This window comes from Mesoplodon mirus (assembly GCF_964341445.2).
Source record: "Mesoplodon mirus genome assembly, chromosome: 11".
Classification (NCBI taxonomy): domain Eukaryota; kingdom Metazoa; phylum Chordata; class Mammalia; order Artiodactyla; family Ziphiidae; genus Mesoplodon; species Mesoplodon mirus.
Window position 1 is genome coordinate 102499540 of NC_138987.1, and position 15697 is coordinate 102515236.

At 50.3% G+C, this 15697-nt stretch overlaps 1 protein-coding gene across 13 annotated transcripts in view; it reads right to left on the reverse strand.

Moving 5' to 3' along the window:
* MICAL3 (microtubule associated monooxygenase, calponin and LIM domain containing 3) overlaps positions 1-14469 on the reverse strand; it is a 176446-nt gene extending 161977 nt beyond the window's left edge. For 12 of the 13 annotated variants that reach the window (XM_082636856.1, XM_082636855.1, XM_082636852.1 and 9 more), the window contains exon 1: positions 14284-14468. The gene's annotated coding sequence lies outside the window, so the exon portion shown is untranslated. Of the gene's footprint in view, positions 1-14283 lie in introns of all 13 variants that reach the window. The other variant, XM_082636853.1, reaches the window with a different exon arrangement.
* Positions 14470-15697: the final 1228 nt, after the last annotated feature.

Here is a 15697-nt window from a genome sequence, read left to right on the forward strand (position 1 = left end):
GACACCTTCTTTGATATATTCTCCCTGACATATTTCTTCCACAAAACACTCAGGCACTGGGGAGCTAATTTTAAACCCTCAACAGTCTGATCTGGTTTAGCACTCTGGGTGGCATTATTCACAGGGCGTTCCTTAAAGCTCTCTTAAAGTTCTGGCTCCTGCACTGGAAAATACAGAGCCCCGCAAGCACCCACCACTCCCGCTCCCGGCTCCTGGATCTCAGTTTGGGTGCTCTCCCTCCCTCCCAGTTCTGTCTCTGGTCTGCACTCCTCTCCCTGGTTCCCTGTGGATCCTGCCCAGCCGCCTTCCCAAGAGTGGTTTTGGTCCTTGGCTTCCCACCATCCTTTACTACCACCTGCCTTTGTCACTAATGACTCCTAGGTCTACGTGAGACCTAACCCTCACCCTAACCCTAACCTGAATGCTCCTCTTTACTGACTAGCTTCATGACAAAGCCTGAAGTACTGCTCCTCTAAGAAGGAAGCAGAGGGACTTCCCTGGTGGTCCAGTGGTTAAGACTTTGCCTTCCAATGCAGGGGGTGTGGGTTCGACCCCTGGTTGGGGAGCTAAGATCCCACATACTTGGCGGCCAGAAAACCAAAACATAAAACAGAAGCAATATTGTAACAAATTCAATAAAGACTTTAAAAATGGTCCACATCAAAAAAAAAATCTTAAAAAGAAAGAAAAAAAAAAGAATGCAGCAGATACTCTATCTACATCGGCCAGGAGTTAGTGGGCCTTTATCTTCCTTAGACTATAATATGAATAAAAGCGGGGAGAGACGTTTCATTTTCCCAAGTATAAACTAAAGCTGAATTTGTTTTTTCAGTTATGCCTGCTGCTCTCCTAGCCAGAAAGCAGCGCAGTTACTCCCTGCCCCTCCCCGTCCCCATCCCAAGACTCCACTAAACAGCTCCTGGGTCTGTATCCCTCCCACTTCTGGTCAGTTTGCCCTCACCACCCTCCAGTGGAAATTATTCTAAACTGCCCACCCACAGGACCCCTGGCCTTCAGCCCATGTTCCCCAAGTACTTTCACACCATGCCACTTCCCAATTTTAGAACCTAAGGCTCCCTGTCAAAATCTAAGAGAATATCCCTGTTCCTAGGAAATAAACACTCAATTACTTAGGCGTCAATGTCCCTAGTTTATTCAAAGAGAAGGAAAAAATATGAAAAAGCAAATGGGGCAAAATAAAAACAATGTGTGTTTCTGGAACAAGAGCTCCCTGTACTATTCTTGCCTGTTCTGAAATTATATCAAAATAAAGTTACAAAAAAACTAAACCCTCATCTTAGTGTCAAAGTTTGATAATAAACAGCTCCTTCTCATGGTCACATCTCTGACACACTGTTTTTGTCCCTCTCTCTACAGCTAGACTCAGGATTTCCCCTGCTCCTCCCTGCTTCCTTCACTGACTCACTTCTTCCAGGGGTGCTGAGGAAGGAAAAGAACTAACATTTACTGACCATGTGCTACCAGCCAGGCGATACCATGCTTGGCATTTCGTGTATTTTATTTCATCAAATTCTACTGAGGACTCTACGAGGGAGGTGACAGCCGAGGCCTGGAGAGATTAAGACACTGGTCCAGGTCTCCACAGCCACTAAAGGCAGAGCTGGAATGGGAACTCAGGTCGGCAGGGGAAGAATGATAAAGCAAATGGGGCAAAGTGTACATAATTAATAAAACCTAATTAACAAATTTAGGGAACGGCACAAGGGAGCTGACAGTACCGCTCTCACCACTTATCTGTAAGTCTGAAACTACATCAAGTTACCCAAAAGAGGGCTTCCCTGGTGGCAGAGCGGTTAAGAATCCTCCTGCCAGTGCAGAGGACACGGGTTCAAGCCCTGGTCCGGGAAGATCCCACATGCCGCGGAGCAACTAAGCCCGTGCGCCACAACTACTGAAGCCCACGCACCTAGAGCCCTGCTCCGCAACAAGAGAAGCCACTGCGATGAGAAGCCCGCGCACCGCAACGAAGACCCAATGCAGCCATAAATAAATAAATAAATAAATAAAATTAATTTTAATAAAGTTATCCAAAAGATAAACTTTTCTTGTGCCCCGACAAACAGGTGGGCCCACTGACCCAGCTACAGCAGCCACCTCCTGCCTAAAGCACCTGGAGGCCAAGACAGCAAAGATGTGTGTGAGACAATTGGGAGAATTCACAGTGCTGACAGTCTGGGAGCCCCTAAGGAATCAGTATCTCTGGGGTTTTTCTCCAGAATCAAGTCATATTCTTGGCACATGGAAAACAAGACCAGTTTTACCAAACCTGGGAAGGCACCAAACCTGAAACTTGGGTGTCCCCTGGTCTCTTCCCTCTCCGTATCTCCTCTATCTAATCAGTGTCTTCTTTCCAAAGCGCCCTTGGCATCAACTCCCTGCCTCTCTATCTTCATCGCAGACATCCTGTTCTAGTTTCTTGTCATTCACACCTGAATTATTACCATGACCTGTGGGCCAAATCCAACCGGCAAGTGAAGAAGCGTTTTTATATTTTTTTAATGGTTGGGGAAAAAAATCGACAGATGACTATTTCGCGACATGGAAGAATTAGATGAAACTCAGATTTGCGGGGTGGGGGATAAAAGCTTTATTGGCGCACAGCCGCGCCCTCTCACTGACCAGTTACCTGCTTCCTGCTACAACAGCAGTCGGGTGGTTGCATCACAGACCATCTGGCCCGTTGAAACTTAAAATCCTTACTTTCTGGCCCTTTACAGAGAAAATTTGCCAACTCCTCCCACAGCTGGTCTTGCCTGACTCTCATCTCTCCCCGCTCCATAAGATTAACTGACACAAAATATTACTTCCGTGCTGTTGCTCTGTGTTCAAACACCTCTGATGAACTCTCCCTTGCTTATAAACTTCACACTGTATCCTGGCATCCATCAGACCAGGCGAACAACCTTGTTTTTAGCAAGAAAAGCCCAAAAAGCCATGCCTTTGTTCATGCTACCCTCTGCCTTTGTCATACGGAGTGAAGTCAGACACAGAAAGACAAATATCCTGTGATATTGCTTATATGTGGAATCTAATTTAATCTTATTTACAAGACAGAAGTAGAGTCACAGATGTAGAAGACAAACTTACAGTTACCGGGGATAAGGGGGTAGGGATAAATTGGGAGATTGGGATTGACATACACACACTACTATATGTAAAACAGATGACTAATAAGAACCTACTGTCCAGCACAGGGAACTCTACTCAATACTCTGCAATGGCCTACCTGGGAAAAGAATCCAAAAACAGAGTGGAGATATATACATATATATATACATAAAACTGATTCACTTTGCTGTACACCTGAAACTAACACAACATTATAAATCAACTAGACTCCAATAAAAATGTAAAAAGAAAGAAGGAAGGAAGGAAAGGAAGCAAGCTAGCTCTTCTTGCCTTCAACTGCTAAGCTCACTGCTAACTTGCCTTGCAAGACGCTGGGAGACGCTGGGAAAGGAACATTTCCTGGTTTCCTCTCCTCTGTTTCCACAGCACCCTATACTTACCCTCATCACAGCCCCTACCACACTACACTGAAATCATCTATTTGTGTGTCTGTCTCCCCAGCTACAGTAAGATTCCAGAGGGCAAGGAACGCGTCTCACTCATTTCCCAACACCCAGACCCAATGTGGCTCCGCGGTCCATGAACACTGAGCTCAACTCCAACCCCACCAGGCTGGCCTCCTCACTCACCGAGGACCTGGTGTGCCGTGGTCACTCTCTCTCCAGGCACCCCTTCACCTCACCTAGACAACCCCACCAATGAGCTGAGACACAGCCTATGCAGGCCCACGAGTCAGCGGACTAGGGTCCAAACCCCAGGCTCCTCTCACTCATGTGCCCTTGGACGAGACACTTGGGTGTCTGTCCTCATCTGCAAAGCAGGGGTGCCAGAGCAGCACCTGGACTGCAGGGCTGACAATGCATGTAAAGCATCTAAACCAGCGCTGTGCATGTAATAAAGACTCAAAAGGTAAGTTATTGTCCTTGTTCTCCCCAAAGACTGGAGTCACCTGTCTGTGCCATTTGGCACTTCACTGCTTTTCTTTTTCCTTTACCCAACTGTCTTGTGCATTCATACTGTATCTTCTGAAGCAGGGACAAGGTCAAATACCTCTGGGAACCTGGGCCCTGCCTTAATGCCCAGTACAGGGCAACATGCGGAGAAGGGGCCCAACAGATGATAAATTAATGAACAAATTATTCCAGGAAGTCCAAAGAGTTGCTAATAAGAAAAACAATGCAGAGCCAGGGATGAGGCAGAGAGTAATGAGAGAGAGAGCAGCAGCTGGGGGTATGTTTGGGGGCGCTGTCACATTGGGAAGCATGGAGCCACACATGCTCCCCCAGAGACTGTCCCTTCAGTCACTAACGGGACCAGCTAACACTCAGGGTCTTCACTGCTGCTTGTCAAGTGCCGGCAGGATTCTAAATGCTCACAGCCGCACCAAGCACACAGGACTGTCATGCTACTGCACAGATGGAGAAACTGAGGCCCAGGGAGGTTAAATAACACATACAAGGTCACACACCCTAGTAAATGATGTAGAAGTCTAGTTCCAGAGTTCATGCTCCTTACCACTACACATTTTGTGGAGAGTGTGTGTGTGTGTGTGAGAGTATGTGTGTGTGTGTGTGAGAGAGAGAGAGAGAGGGAGAGAGGGAGAGAGGGAGAGAGGGAGAGAGGGAGGGAGGGAGGGAGAGAAGGAGAGAGAGAGAGGGAGAGGGAGGGAGGGGGAGGGGGAGGGGGAGGGGGAGGGGGAGGGAGAGGGAGAGGGAGAGAGAGAGAGAGAGAGAGAGAGAGAGAGAGAGAGAGAGAGAGGCGGTGTTAAGTTTCATTTGGGGACTTTACTGAGGACTACAGCCCGGGAGACAGACTCTCTGATAGCTCTGAGGAGCTGCTCCAAAGAGGAAAGGGAAAAGCCAGGGTATACATGAACTTTTTTGCTGGGAGAAACATGTAGTCAAGCATAAAAAGACGAGTTATCGATTTTACTGCTTTTCTGTGTAGGGGAAGATGCAAGAATCTGCGGTCATTGAAATTCTTCCTGAGATATGCATCTTAACTATCTAGGGGCCCGGCATATCCAAAGCACAGAATGCTTGTTTTTCTCCATCCTGAATTCCTCTCAGGCTGCACTGTCAGTGGGCAGCTGCAGTGGCTAATGGCTTGATCCTTGTAGAACTGGAATGGCAGGCAAGATTCTTTTCTTTACAGTGACATGGAACCCGGGAAAATGTCATTCCTTCTTTCTTTCCTCTTCCTCTGGACTTCTTTCTCAGGTAAGATTATTCAGGCAACCCCTGAAACCTGGGCGTGGAGAAGCAGGGCTTGAAGATTGCAAAGCCCAGGTATGAACCAAGAAAACAGACTCACTCCCACATTTTGGGTTTTAATCTAATTTGGCTCCACCCTTCACCAGCTAAGAGATCTCAGGCAAGCGACCTAACGTCACTGAGCCTCATGTTTCCCCAGCCTGTTAAGTAGGCATCATATATGTAACCTCCCAAGATTGTTATAAGGATTAAAGGAGACTGTCATGTCATGACAGTGTACTGATAAAGCATACTCCGGATAAATTAGTTCCCTTTCCACCTTTCCCACACCTTAATATAAGTAAGGCTTTCAGCCAAATCCCTTGCCCTCCTTTTCTGTCCTACCACGGAACAATCTATACTCCACCCTGGCTCTTCCAGCCTGGTGCATATGCCCAAGCACCTGGGCCTCATAAAAGCCTGCAGAAGCAGCTTGGAAACAAGCACGAGAGGGGAGCAACTGCACCACGGTCCAGACGGCTCCTGGGGTGCAAATGAATGTTGCATGCGTAGAGGTTGGCCAGCCAGGCACTGCCAGACCTGACTGATAGCCAGGACGGCGCTTGGAAGCCTGTAGAGGCCGGGGCTAGTACCATCTGCGGCTCTGAGGCTGCGTCTGTGTAGGGCATGGAGAGGTCAAGGCAGGTAAAAGTGACGGGCAGCTACTTCCACCAAAGTTGGAAGATCAGACTGCCTGGGAAAGTTGTACACAGAAAAGCAAAATTCTGAATTCCTTGAGAAGGAATTCTGTTGCAAAATTCCTTTACTGTGAAGAATTAAATTTAAAGCCAAGAAATACAGATACACACAATTATATTTTGGAGGTCAATCCACATTTTCATACAGCAACTTTGCTTGAAGCAAGGATATCTTTAAGCTGATGAACCCTTCTCTGAGGTCACTGGTCAGGGACATAGAGAATGTTTCATTAGCAACATGTGAAAGGGTCCTAAATGTTATTACCAAATGGAGTCAACTCAACCAATACAGCAAGGGGCAGAGGGGAAGACGCTTAACCACCGCCAGGAGACGTAAGTAATTTCTGTTTGAATGGGCTTGATCAGAGTGATCCAAAGGTCTTCTAAAATAAAAGATTAAAACACAAGCAAAAACTGTATCTCACTGAGCACATCCAGCAAGAAGTCCCATTAGGCCTTTCCCACAATAGATCAGTTTCCAAATACAGCACGTGACAAAGAGATACTGAAGGAGGAGGAGTGGGAGGGCTGGCAGGCACCAGCACAAGGCGACCACAGAGTTCCCAGGTCCCTGTAGGCACAGTATCGGGGTCCTAGAGTTAGGAAGGAGCCTCAGAGGTAACATGGTCCAATCTAATTCCCAAAGCATAGGTTAAGCGCCTCCCTGCTCACGACTGCTCCCACTGTTAGAGCACCTGGGAAACGGTACTCCAGCAGCCCAGAGCACTGGCACCTCCAAAGCAAGCAGCACAAGCCACAGATGGCAGTGGTGCTGGGCCAAAGGGCAGCCTTCAGGAAGGGGAGGTGGCCCCAGCCTTTCCTACAGCCAAGGTGCTGGGCTGGTCCTCAGAGAGCAGCTGCAAACAGATCCCCTGTTTGCAAATCTACAAACATTCCTGAAACAATAGCCACGGGGGTAAATTCTAGAAATTCGCAATCTTATGTGTACGAAATTAACAAAACCAAATGGAAAAAAAAATATTTTGCCCGTTAGTATAAATTTTCTTACCACTCCATGTTCAGGGCTCCCTGGCCAGTGGAGCCACTAATCACAACACATTATGGTTTTCTGCACTGTGCTTCCCCCCTTGCAGGCGGACAGCGTCTTATTTTCTGGCACGTGCCTTACATATAGTAGCTGCTCAATAAACATGTGCTAAGAGGAAGCCCCAGTATGAAGTCAAAGCTCTTAGGTTCTGGCCCCTCTGTCCCTGGGCTCCCTGAGGGTGGTCGAGGTCCGAGGAGTCTCTGGGCCCTGCTCAGCCCACTGACACAGCGTCCAGTGAGTCCTGGGGGCCCAGGCACACTGCCATCTCTCCCATTTCTCTCCCCTGCCCCATACTGGCTTTTCCTTCCTTGCTTCCTCTTCTTTTTGCTCCCTCAACATGTCACCTTACAGCGAGGTGATCAGACGCACAGGATTTGGAGTCATCCAGCTTCAGCAACTTATTTAAGGTTACGGACCTTAGCCTCTCTGCAATAGTTTCCCTGGTGTGAAGCAGGAGACTAGAAGTGGTGTGTGCACATAAGGCGCTGGGCTGTGTCTGGCCCACCGTAGCGCTCGGTAGGTGATGGCTACTCCTATATAATTGCCCAGGGACCTACTTGTCTAAGGGTGCTTAAAAATGCCAAAGGCAGAAGGTTGATTTGTTTTCCCTACGTCTGCAAGTCTGGTTTTGACAAAAGCCTATCTGCTTTGGAAACAAACTGAAACAAGACCATGTCACTAGTTAAAATACTTCCTTTTCCTTTTTCACAGGGAAACAAATGACTCTGACCAGTCATGACCAAACTGGGTAAAAGGGTCTGTTCCAAACAGTGGTTAGGATCCCACACTACCTCATTTAGAAAAGAATAAATAAATCAAATAAAAATCATCCACAAAGTAGCTGAGCTAGGGCAATGTTACGGTTTGTGCGAGCTCTAGGTTTTGGGAATCAGAAACACAGGCCAGGCAAAAAAGTAGAGGAGGGAAGGGGAAGGGTTTCCCCAGCTTTTCAGACAGCAGACCTGTCATCAACCCTCTTTCCAGGTCCCACGGCCCAGCCACTAGGTCCCCGAAGACTACACTGTCCTAAGTGTCCCTTCTGGGAAGCCCACCTGTGTTCCCCTCTGAATGCTTCAGAATTACCTCCTCTGACCCTGCCCCCTTTTTAAAGGAATACGCGAGTTAACCTAAACACATGTCTCCTGTAGCATTTCAAACAGATAACTTAAAAGTGGGGAGAAGGACAGTGTGAAACAGTGCAGGGAAGGCTGAAGAGAGGAGGGGCCGACCCCCATGACAGAGGTAAGTCAGCTGCCCTCGACTGGTCCGTGAGAGCACAACTCCAGAACCGAATGCCTGAGTCTGAATGAAGCCTAAGTCCACCTTTTCTAACGGGGCAATCACTGAGCTCTCTGTGTGCAGGAAACAGGGGCCATCGCAGCACCGACCCGCTCGGGCGGCCAGGAGGACTGAGTGCGGTCACCACGCACCCACTCAGAACAGGCCCGGCACACAGCTAACGATCTGGACGCGGGACTGCAGACGCCACCATCGGGATGCTACTCGCCCCACTTCTCTTCCTCTGCTACCCACAGACCCAGCGTCGGCAATCACAAGGCAGCCTGGTCGTGGGGGGCGGGTGCTGTGAGGAAGGCAGCAAGGAAGGTAGCCGGGACCTCTGTAAACCAGCTTTTTGTAGGCCGGGGACAAGCTGCGTGGAGGTCTGTTGGCGTAACCCGGGGGGCGACCGGGGCTGGAGCAAGTACCGCCCGCGCTTGGTCTTCCCTCGGGGCTGCTCTGCCCTCTCTCTCCCGAGCTCCAGCACAGACACAGGGACCCAGGCCTCCTCCATGCTTGGCTTAAAGAGGCAGGGCAGGGCTTCCCTGGTGGCGCAGTGGTTGAGAGTCCGCCTGCTGATGCAGGGGACGCGGGTTCGTGCCCCGATCTGGGGAGATTCCACATGCCGCGGAGCGGCTGGGCCCGTGAGCCGTGGCCGCTGAGCCTGGGCGTCCGGAGCCTGTGCTCCGCAACGGGAGAGGCCACAGCAGTGAGAGGCCCGCGTACCGCAAAAAAAAAAAAAAAAAAAAAAAAAAAGAGGCAGGGCAGGAGACAGGGCACAGCCGGGACCAGCCAAAGTTTCACTCCGCCTTTCACGTAGTTATTTGTTTTAACAGTAAGGAAAAAAATCAATAAAAGCTACTAGTTAACCACTTGACGGAGTACTGTTCCTCTCCTTCCAGAGTTAACCAGACCGGACCCTTCACTAGGTCACTAGGTCAAGGGTTAAACAGGCCTCTGTAGACCCGCCTAACGCAGAGGCCCCTCTCCCGCTGTTCATGCACACGCCCCCACGAGCTTGTCCATCCCCCCCGCACAGACGCTGCGGAGGCACCGCTCCCGCCAGGGACCTGACCCCTTGGCAGAAGCGTCTGCCCGTTGTCTCCCGCCTGTCACCAGGGCACGAACCAACAGTTTCTACTTCTTCTCCCTTCTTTAATCTGATTGTCACCACTTTTTTTTTTTTAACTTGTGGCAATTATCTCTTCTCTGTGAAACTTGACACTGACAAAAAGTCAATGAACTGCAGGGTTTAGGGGGATAGTTTTCCTGTCCTCCCTCCCCAGTTTCTTGGTAACAATGACCATACACCTCAAGACAGCTAAAGCCCACACCAAGAAAACAGCAAGTCACGTGCAGCCGAGCCCCAGGGGGCAGGCATGTTGTGCTGTCCCCTGGTGCATACCACGCACCTCACAGCCCGATGCCCTCCACCACCCCACCCCATTCCACAGGTTCAGAGCTGAATTCTGAAAAGTGGAACCAAAGGTGACAGACTGGGTGGCTGGAGGAAGGGGAAGTCCACAGAGAGTTTACGTGAATTTCCCAACAATATCCCCACCATTCCCACAATGTACCGCATTATTTGTAGAAGTTAAAGACCAAAAAAGAATCAGATTTTCAACTCTGCCATCTAAAGCAGAAACTGAGAGCCTTATTTACTGCACAGATTCTAGCCCAAGTGCCATGCTTCCAGGTTTACAATTTCAACCTGCCGCTTAAGTTAAAAAGCCTGTGTACTAAAGGTGTCCCCTGGGTTAGAATATCACAAATTTCCTCCATCCACAAACCATTTCAATTCTCTCTATCCCTATTCTCCCCATCTGGCCTCATTAAATATTTCACACTCTCCAAGTAAAGATCGTTTTTCAGCTCTATTTTTTCTAAACTAATGATCTGTCTAAAGAATGTTTCTGGTCCAAGAAAAGCCCAGAATCTTTTCTACTATTCTACTTCAATGAAAAATAAAGCCCCCAGGGACCTCCCTGGTAGCACAGTGGTTAAGAGTCCGCCTGCCAATGCAAGGGACAAGGGTTCGAGCCCTTGGTCCGGGAAGATCCCACATGCCGCGGAGCAACTAAGCCCGTGCACCACAACTACTGAGCCTGCGCTCTAGAGCCTGTGAGCCACAACTGCTGAGCCCGCATGCCACAACGACTGAAGTCCTCGCGCCTAAAGCCCGTGCTCCGCAACAAGAGAAGCCACCGCAATGAGAAGCGCGTGCACCGCCACAAAGAGTAGCCCCCGTTCGCCGCAACGAGAGAAAGCCCGTGCAGCAACGAAGACCCAACGCAGCCAAAAATAAATAAATTTATTTTTTTTAAAAAAAGAAAGAAAGAAAACTAAAGCCCCCGTAAAACCACAGCCCATCAGACCCAGAGAAGCAGCAGCAACAGGTGTCAGGGACTCTGCCGTCTGCTCCCCAGTCTCCACTAAAGCATGCAGGTTAGGAGCACACACTTCAGAATCAGCCCAGCTTTGAGTGCCAGCCCTGCTTTCTGTCACTGCCTTGACCTGGGTCTCACCAAACCCTAGTTCATGTAAAACCAGGGGAAAATAAACGTCCCACCTTGTACAGTGTCGTGGGGAAGAAATGAGGTGATGGCATAGGCTCCCACACATAAGCACCCAACAAATGCTAACTATTCTTAGCTATCTAGTAATCTAAAAAGCACAATGGTCCGTTGTCTTTAAGTTTTCCAGGTTCCAAAAAAGAGGTTTTTTTCCCCCTACAAACGAATCAGTGAAATGCCACATGGAAGCAACCTAAGTGTCCATCGACAGACGAATGGATAAAGAAGATGTGGCACATATGTACAATGGAATATGACTCAGCCATAAAAAGAAATGAAATTGAGTTATTTGTAGTGAGGTGGGTGGCCCTAGAGTCTGTCCTACAGAGTGAAGTAAGTCAGAAAGAGAAAAACAAATACTGTATGCTAACACATATATATGGAATCTTAAAAAAAAAAAAAAAAAGTTCTGAAGAATCTAGGGGCAGGACAGGAACAAAGACACAGACATAGGTAATGGACTTGAGGACACGGGGTGGGGGAAGGGTAAGCTAGGACAAAGTGAGAGAGTGGCATGGACTTATATACACTACCAAATGTAGAATAGATAGCTAGTGGGAAGCAGCCGCATAGCACAGGGAGATCAGCTCGGTGCTTTGTGACCACCTAGAGGGGTGGGATAGGGAAGGTGGGAGGGAGACGCAAGAGGGAGGCGATATGGGGATATATGTATACGTACAGCTGATTCACTTTGTTATACAGCAGAAACTAACACACCATTGAAAAGCAATTATACTCCAATAAAGATGTTAAAAAAAAAAAAAAAAGAAATCCCATAAGAAGGAAAACTCAGTTGAAGCCCAATTCAGGAATCCACTCACTACTTAGAACAAATCACATCACCTCCATTTCTTCATCTATAAGGTAGGAATAACACACTGCACTAAACTTGATGACCTCAGAGACAAAAACAAATCAATGATAACACGCGATGAAAAAACCTTTCACTTCTTCAAAGAAAAGCAATAAATAAATCCAGAGTACGATTATTATTAAAATGTGACTCCCAATATTATAGGACATACGTAAACCATGATGCTACTTACTCTTTCAAGAACATTGGGTTTGACAGCCTTTTAATCTCATCACATGGAGCCTGGTACAAGCAGGAGGGGGTACATGTAAACCCCAGTTCAGAGGCAGAGCCCACAAATCTAGGACCGTGCCCTGCCTGCTGGTCAGGTGTCACCCACTCTGGGCCATCTCTTACATCCTGATGCCAGGAGAAATTAGGCAGAGTTTATGGGTCCGCCCGGACAGGTGAAACCAACGACAACCAAAATCCTTACCCACAGGACTTCTCAACAGACCCAAGAAAGGGTCCACTCTGACCATTTATTCACCTGTGTGAGCAGTGTAAGACCTCTTCCACGGTGTACACCACCCTTTCTGAAAAAATGCACACATGAGCTGAAAGGAAGAGCTCAATTTTTTCTTGTTTGATATTTACTTCTAGGTCCGGAGGTTTGAGTCTCATTTTTAATGTACCATAAAAATTTTGGTGTGAGAGCTAGGGGTTGGGATGGGAAGAGGAGTGGGGAGGTTGGGGGACTAGTCCTAAGTTAAGAAGGGAGCACGCAAACAAAACTGCATCTGATTTCATCATCCATGGGTCTCCCAAAACCAGACAGGAAAGAAGAAAATCATCTGTGGTTATTAAACATCTACTGTGTGTCAGGCATTGCACTAAATACTTGGTATACATTACTCCAAAGCCCATTTTCTCCCCAACACCTAGAACACCAGGAAACAGCAGTCACCTGGACCATCCCAGGTGGGGGAAATAAACCTCACAACCTAGCAGTCAAGTTCCAGACATTTCAAAGGTTAGTGCTGTGAACACAAAAAGGAGGCTTAGCTAGGAACCAGGTCCAAGTTCCTAAAGATTCTTTGCAAGAGGAACATCTAAACCCTGTTTTTCCTATAATTCTGGAATTAACTCATGGTATTTAATATACTATCCAAAAAGTTACAAAATTTTTAAAACCTGGAGCACAAGAAGCATTCACTGTAGGGCCACAACAACCTGAGTCAAGTTTCTGACCAAGTCCGTTTGAAGATCAAACAAGAAATTTATACTAGCCTCTTTTTTTTTCCCCCTTAGGCCGCACCAAGCGGCACGAGGGATCTAGTTCCCCGAGCAGGGACCGCAGCCCCGGCATTGGGAGCACAGAGTCTTACCCACTGGACCGCCAGGGAGGTCCCTGTGCTATCCTCTTGAGGGACCCTTACAGATGTGCTTACAGGACAAGGACCTGGCATCTGTGTGGCCAGGTGGTGAGGCACACAGCCCTCCTGCTGGCCCCGCAACTCAAGGGCACGGTCCTGCTCACTAAAACACCCGCCTCATCCGCACCCTGGGGTGCGATCCAAACGACTGTCTCCCCGGCAAACTGTCGCACGGATGGGACTTGCCAAGTTTACTCGCCATCTCTCCATCCACAACCCAGAAGATGAGAAGGTGGTATGCCTTGAAGAAACACTGCTCCCAAAACACCTCCATCTCTCGGCACTAAGCCCTGATGTCGGCGGTAACTGCTGCCTGCGGTAAAGAGCCGCCACCCTAGACCTCACACGCGGGGGGTAGGCCTGGAGACGCTTTCCCTGAACTGAGTGTGGAGGGGAATCGCGAGACGAGGGCGGTCCGTGCGCCTTAGGGGACGGGGTGGACACGGGGGACGGGGGAACACGGGGGGACACAGGAGGACAGGGGCACACGGGAGATGGGGGAACACGAGGGGATGGGGACACGGGGCACGGGGGTCACGGGGGAATGGGGTCACGGGGGGATGGGAGACACGGGATGCGGGACACAGGGGATGGGAGACACGGGGGACAGGGGCACATAGGGGACGGGGGGACACGGGGGGACAGGGGCACGGGGGGGATGGAGGAACACGGGGGGATGGGGACACGGGGAGATGGGGGACACGGGGGGATGGGGGACACGGGGGGATGGGGGCACAGAGAGACGAGGGGACGAGGAGAAGGGAGATGGGGGACATGGGAGGACCTGGAGGAAAGGAGAGACAAGGGGGACACAGGATGGGGGACACGTGGGGACCTGAGGGGACGGGGGCCATGGGAAAAACGAGTGGTCAAGGCCCCGCCGCGCCCGCGCTCCCCGGCGCGGCTTCTCAGCGGCGCGTCCGCTTGCGGACTCGCGGGCGGCCTGCGGGTCGCCTCGTGCCCGGCCTCGGACAGCGCCCACGGCAAGCGCGCCGAGCCTCCCGCCCGCCGCCCGCCGCCCTGGACCCGGGCCCGCCGTCCGCTCCGGGGCCGCGGCGGCCAGAGGGAGGCGCCCGGCCCGCACGGGTCCCGGCCCGGTCCAGACCCCGTCTCACCTCCGCCTCATGCCTCAGTGAGCCGGCGTCCCGGTAGCAGCCCGCAGTCCCGCACGTCGGCCCCTCGGCCCTACGGCCGCGGCGTCCGGCGCCCCAGCCCCGCGGCGACCCCGCTCCGGCCAGCGCCTCAAACCGCGGCCGCTCCTCAGCACTCGGCGTCCCGCGCGGGCTGCACCGCGGCGGCTGCTGAGGTAGCAGCGCTGCCGCCGGGCGGGGCGGGCACATGTGAGGGCGGGGCTGCGGCCCCGGGGGCGCGACCACCGGACCCCGGCCTCGGGGCGCTGACATCACCGCGCCTCCGGAACCCGCTCTGCCTCCTATCCCCAGGGACGCCGTCGCTACCCGTAGGCTCAGACTTTGACAGAAGCTCATGGTTCTATGCAGAAGGTAAGGAAAGGAGCCGCCGCCACACCCTTCCTTCTCTCCACCCCTTCCCCGCCGGTCCAGTGGTACATTCCTCAAAGCCCGCCCCGAGGGGCTAGCGAGAAGCTGATTGGTTGAGAACCTTAGAAGGGGGCGAGGAACCGCGCGAAATGGCCAATGGAAAAGAACGGTGGGCACATCAAAGCCGGCCAGATGGGGAGGAGAGAGGATGCGATTAAAGGGCACGTACTCGTTGCGCTCAGTAGCCGCCGACAACACAACTGGAATTTTCTTTCTGATCCTATCAAGACGGGAAACAAAGAGACTAGGGCTCCTCAAGTTTCGGGATTAGAGAGCGAAAAGAAAATATGGAGAGAACTGAAGCAGATATCTGTGTGTGCCTTTCGGTAGGTTACTCCATCTTGGCCACAGTTATCTAATCCAATGAGGATATTGGACTAGACTTGATCTCTGATGGTCCTTCTCATACTTTGCGAGCCTATGAGCCTTTGCATGGGATTAGAAATATTTACATATGTGCTTCAAATTGGGGCATCTTCCTAAAGAGCTTTGCTTGAAAATGAGTAGACTTTCTTTCAACCAAAGTTGAAAGTTGACACCAGTTCCTTGATATAGACGGTATTAACCTCACCTTTTGTCAAGACAAAATCAATATCCTTTCTGGGTCCCTTTCTTAAAGCAGAGCATTCTTCTTCTATGTGGAGAACCACACTCTCCCCAATAATTTATACTCTTCCAAGAGTCACCTCCTCCTCTTCTCTCTTCCTCCATGTAATCAGACAAAGCTTCAATTAATAATTCATTCGCCTGTTGAACTGTCCAGAAACCCTGGCTTCAGCAACAAGTCTTACTGGTCAGGCATCATCAGAGTTGCCAAAGTGCTGGTCACTATCTCAAGTCTGCAGCAGCCATTCAACTCTGCGAGGCCCGTCAGGCTCTCAATCTCACTGCCTGTCAAATTCAAGACTTCAACACGTCCTGTAAGGGTCCCACCTGCGCTGTTTTAGAGCTTTACACCGGCAGCAGGCCT